Raw genomic sequence first — 6,000 nt, 5'->3', positions numbered from 1 at the left:
CCACACAGCTACCTGTTGACCTGTTTGCCAGCAGCCCTTGCTCAATTGACTCTTTTGTTGTTGTTGTTGTTGTTGTTTAACAGACTTATCCATATGGTTGGTCATCACTTAAGGCCAGATATCTGCCCCTGGTGAGAAATCCCATCTTGGCAGACTCACAAGAAAGACCAAGAAGATATGCCTTCATCCCAATCCCCCTATAGCAGTGGTTCTCAACCTTCCTAATGCCACGGCCCTTTAATACAGTTCCTCATGTTGTGGTGACGCCCGCCGCCCCACAACCATAAAAATTTTTTCATTGCTACTTCATAACTGTAATTTTGCTATTTTTATGAATCGGGAGACCCCTGCAAAACGGTCTTTCGACTCCCAAAGGGGTCGTGACCCACAGGTTGAGAACCGCTGCCCTATAACGTCTCCAAAGTGTTTCTTTCTTTCTTGTTTTGTCTAAAATCTGAAGTCTCCGACATCAGAATAATGTGTGCAAATGTTTAATGACAGAAAGAACGTTGTGGTAAATTTCTTAGCAGGAAAAATTGGGGCAGGGGGTAAAAATCTAAATATCTGTTAATTGGGGATTAGCTAGATCAACTGAGCCAATGAGCAACAACAGCAGGATCCCATTGCTACCCAAACCTTGGCGGGGGGAGAACTGGAGACTTAGAAGAGAGACCACTCTAGAGGAGGTAGGCCTATAAATGAGCCCAGAACCGCAAGCAAACAAGGGGGAATATGTCCCCAAACTACACTGAAAGAGTATATCCCCAAACCACACTCTCTTTCTATTCAACAGCCATCTACCAGGACCTCACTGGCCAAACCCAGTAAGCCTAGGGGCCATCAGAGCCTGAATGACATGGTGCACAAAGACAGTCTTTTTTTCAACCAAGGTTGCATTTCACAAGCCATGTGTAAAAGATTGTACTTTCGTAAGGTGTGAGCACCTTGGCAATCCCTAAGTTTATGATTTTTTTCTACAATCAGAGCTCTTGGGTCTTTTCAGCTGTGATGCAGTCAACTAATGGAATATATATGTCATTAAAAATGAGACTTTATTGACACAATATGATGACACCCTTAGATGTTCATGAAATGGTAAGGGAGCAAAGAAGATGATTAAACAGTATTTTCAGTCATTCTGGTTTTTTTAAAATGTGTCCTCCTATGCCCATAGAAAACGTCTAGATAAAAATAAGTACAATAGGCATGTTTTCAATATGTTTTCCTTTTAAAATATACATGCTCAACTTATTTTCCATTGTAACTTTTTGAAAGATCAGCTTCTGGATGGTTACACTAGGAGCCCTTTATTATATTTCCAAAGGATATATTTTTTCCGCCCCATCCTAATTTGAACAGGGAAGGAAATGAGTCTTGAATTGGCACCATTTGACTGCATTTTTATTAGGCCAGAACTATGAAGCCAATGGGTTGGCCGTCGGATGAGGTCATCAGCATCAGTGCGTTGGTCAGATGGTGAAGACATTCTGAGCAGCAAGCTGGAGAAGATGGGACTCGGGCTCCACTCCAGTGCCATCGTGGGGGTGGCAGGCTTTACTGAATTAAAGACTTTCCAGCCCAGTCAGAATTCCAAGAAACGACCCAAGAGCTCTGGCAGTAGAAAACTCTTAAACTCTTAGGGACTTGCGAAGATGCTCACACCTTACAAAAGCACAACTGTTTACACATTGCTTGTGAGATGCAACCTCGGTTGGAAGAAGGAGAGAAGCTGGAATCGCTGGGATCTCTCCCAGCACAGGTGCACTTCACATCCCTGCAGTTGCAGATTTTTTTCTTAATTTACAGACGAAGCCCGACTTAGTTGCACTCAGAACTAAAATTAAAACGCATCTTCCAGGCCCTCCAATCTGTCCATCTATTGACAGACAATAATAACTTGGATCTAGTCCATGCAAGGAGCAGGTGCAGGATCCCTGTGCTTCGGTACAGCAAGACAAACACAAAAGATGTCATTACCCTCTCCACTCCCCATTATGCTTGTATGATCAATCATAGGTTGCGCCATCAAACTTGCATTTCTGAGCATACGGTAAATCATTCTTTGGCATCAGGATGTCTCCAAGACCCCGGGGTAGCACAAATGGTTTGCACTCAGCAGATAACCAAAAGATTGATGGTTCAAAACTACCACCCACCAAAGAAACAGGCCTGGCAATCTGCCTCCGTGAAGATTATAGCCCAGAAATCCTGCAGAGTGATTCTGCTCCATGATGCACAGGGTCTTGTGAACCACAATTAACAGCAAGAACACAATCAAGAACAAAATAACTGACATCCCAAGCATTTAACTGGGTGCTCTCTATTTTTATTAGCGAAATCTGGCAAGGCCACAAATACATACTGTGAACTCAAGTGAACTTGTTCAGGTCTGGTCACTTAATTTCCCATATGTTAGTAGTACCTAATCCCTATAAGAAGGGAGTCTTAGCTTCCATAAATAGCTTTCAAGGCCAAAGTTACATGAGAAACATCTGGGTGTAGGAAACAGTTAACAAGCTCTTCTGTTAACTAAAAAGTTGCAGTGGTGAGCCCACCAAGACACGCAAGAAGGAAGTTCAGATGACCTACCTCTGAAAACCCACCCATCAACTCCAAACTGAACTCCCTGGCCTTGAGCTGATTCCAACTCCGAGCGACCCTACAGGATGGAGTGGAACTGTCCCTGAGGGTTTCCAAGGTTGTAAATGTCACAAGAGCAGAAAGCCTCATCTTTCTCCCAGAGATCAGCTGGTGGTTTTGAACTGCCAACCTGGCAGTTCACAGTCTGATGCGTAACCCACTGTGCCACCTGGGCTCCTATTTAAAGGCCTGGAGATGAAGAAACAGAGGACTTAAGTGACACTACAAACAAACAAGATTTAACAGCCATGTACAACACTCCACCCAAAAGGAACCTGGTAAACACCGGCAGCATTCTTTAAGATGAACCCGCTTTATGTCACAGAGTGGGTATTCAGACATTGAAAGAGATAGAAATAATTCCCAGGGTCTCCTCTGACCCCAAGGGACTAAAGCGAGATGCCAGCCGCTCTGAGGGAGAAAGATGAGGCTGTCTACACCCATAAAAATATTTTACAGACTTGAAAACCCTAAGAGCAGTTCTGTTCTGTCCTATAGGGTCTCTGTGATTCAGAAATGACTCCGTGGGGTGTGGGGCTGATAAATACAACTACAAGGATCAAAATAGCCTGGTCCTTGTATAACCATGAACACCTAGGCCAGTGCAATAGAATTCAGAGTGCATAATTAAACCACACATCTGTGATCAATTGATTTTTAATAAGAATGCTAAGTCCATTCTATAGGAAAATAAGACTCTATTTACTAAAGGTTTTTGCTCTTGTTGCTATTGTTACATGCCATCAGGTTGATTTGCACTCATCACAACTATCTGTACAATGGAACACAACACTGCCTGGCTCTGCACCATTTTCACAACGGATTTTATATTTGAGCCTATTGTTGAAGCCACTGTGTCGATCCATCTCCTTGAGGGTTTTACTCTTTTTCCTTGTGCCGCTTCTAAGCACGATGTCCTATTCCAGAGACTGGTCTCTCCTGATAATACAACCAAAGTGCACGTGACAAAGTTTTGCCATCCTTTATATAAGGAGTATAAGAAGGCTGAAGCAGATCAATTTATTCTTCTGGCAGTCCATGGGGCTTTCAATATTTTTCACCAACACCAAAATCCAAATGCATCAATTCTTCTTTGGTCTACCTTAGCCATTTTCCAACTTTCAGAGGTGAGTGAAAAGATATCATAGTTCGGGTCAGGTGCATGTTAGTCCCCAAAATGACATTGTTGCTTTTTAAGACTTCATAATGGTAATGAAAAATTGGATTTTCACATGCATAAAAATAGAACAGAATCCAAGCATCACAGCATAGACAAATATCAATTCAAAATGGATTAAGATCTAAATGTGCAAACTAAAGTCATAAAATTCTTAGAAGAACAGCCAGGGGCAGCTTTCAACAATGGATGATCTAATAAACTAACAAAACCGCAAAAGACAGAATAAATCAATGAAACCTCAGGAAAAAATGGAAAACTTGTTTATCAAAAGACTTTACTCCCCCAAAAAAGTGACGAGACATGCTAATGACAAAGAGAATATTTTTGGAAACCACAGACCCAACAAAGATATATAACTATCATATAAACAAAAATTTAACAACGTAGTCAGAAGTCAAATGACCCAATTACAACATGGTCGGAGGACTTAGAGTAGATATTTCACCAAAGAGGAAACTCACATGGTCACCAAATGCATGGATACATGCCCATTATCCTTAGCCATTGACGAGATGCACATCAAAATCTCCACCAGAATGAGTAAGAAGAAAGAGCGACAGAGTGAGAGAGAGAAAAGGAAGAGGGGGAGGGAAGGGAAGCAAATGTGGGCAAGAATATGGCAACTGGGAGAATGAAAAGAGGGTTGAAGTTCCTGCAGAGGCTCAAAGTAGAGCTACCATGTTGGTTTTTGTTGGATGCCACTGAGTCTGGTCCAACCCATAGCAACCCCTCGGCACAACAGAGTGAAATACTGCCTACATTTATATCCAAGCAGAAATTCAAACAGAGGCTGTACACCCGTGTTTGCACCGCACTATTAACAAGAACCCGAAGCTGGAAACAACCTAAATGGCCAATCAACATATAACTGGATAAATAAAATGTGGTGTGTGCATACAAGAGGAAGACAAAAAGTATTACTGCAAAATCCTAGAACTATTTATTAAAGAAAAAGTGAAATAGAAAGTTAGTGCATCTCATCATACCCTTCGCCTCGGTCTATATGCTTCTGAAAATGGCGTTTCCATCTCCCTACCACAAAGAATTGCACAATCCTCAGGTTTCTTGTGGTGAGGTGTCCTCAAGTTGGTTCCAACTCATAGCGACCCTGTGTTTAGCAGAAGGAAGCACTGCTCAGCCCTGCACCATCCTCACAATCATTCTTATGTTTGAGCCCATGGTTGCAGCCACTGTGTCAATACATCTTGTTGAGAGCCTTCAGTATATGAGCAGGTATCCCCCCAAAAAAAACGAATTGCACTGGGTGGAGCAGAGTTTTTGTATTATGCATTTTTCCCCACTAGGTGAGCAAGGAGCAACAACTCTCTCTGAGTTAGTGCACCCAGTGGTGTCACCTGGGAAGGTTCTCTCTGGTCACAGTGAATTTTTTCATAAAAGCAGTTTTATTCAAACCTAATTTTTTGTGATAGTCACAGAAAGAAAAGAGAAGGTAGCCCGCAGCTGTAAAATTTTGTTTCCTGCTCCAGAAAAATACCACAGAAACTGTTGTGATGTTGAACACAGCTGACAAGGACAGTGCTATGGGAAAACTCAAGTGTATGAGTGCCTTTCTCTTTTCACAAAAGGTGAAATGTTGATGGATGACAAACTTCATTCTGGATATCTGGCAGCTTCCCAAATGGATAAAAATGTCGGCTTCTAGTGCATTCAGAGTTCATTCCACCAGGCCAGACTGTTAGACAAACCTTCTATTTAGAGTTTCTATAAAGATTGCATGGCAGTGTGCCACTAAAAATGCGATTTCTGGCAGATGGGGGACTGGATTTGCCCTCAGGACAATGCACCTGCTCACACAGCCATCTCGGTGCACCAGTTTGGTGTTCGTTTGTTTTTGTTTTTTTTTTGCTGGGCTGACAGCATGCCTCTCTTGCCCCATGCAAAAGACTCACCTGACCTCACCCCATGGGACTTCTTTTTGTTTCTTTGAATGAAGAGGGACATGAAAAGACAGCGATTTGATGACGTAGAAGAGGTGACGGAAAAAACTAGGGAGGTGCTGTCAGCCATCCAGACAGATGAGTGAAAATGATCCCAAGAAGGGAATCATAGACTTGACCACTGCGTTAAGTGCAACGGAGGGGACTGTGAAGGTGATGAGGTTGTTTTGGTTTGCTTTGGTTTTTAATTAAATACACAGCTTTGAAAAATATTCTAGTTTC

The sequence above is a fragment of the Tenrec ecaudatus genome, chromosome 3 (genome assembly GCF_050624435.1).
Source record: "Tenrec ecaudatus isolate mTenEca1 chromosome 3, mTenEca1.hap1, whole genome shotgun sequence".
Taxonomy (NCBI): Eukaryota; Metazoa; Chordata; class Mammalia; order Afrosoricida; family Tenrecidae; genus Tenrec; species Tenrec ecaudatus.
Note: the sequence above shows the minus strand (reverse complement) of the source record.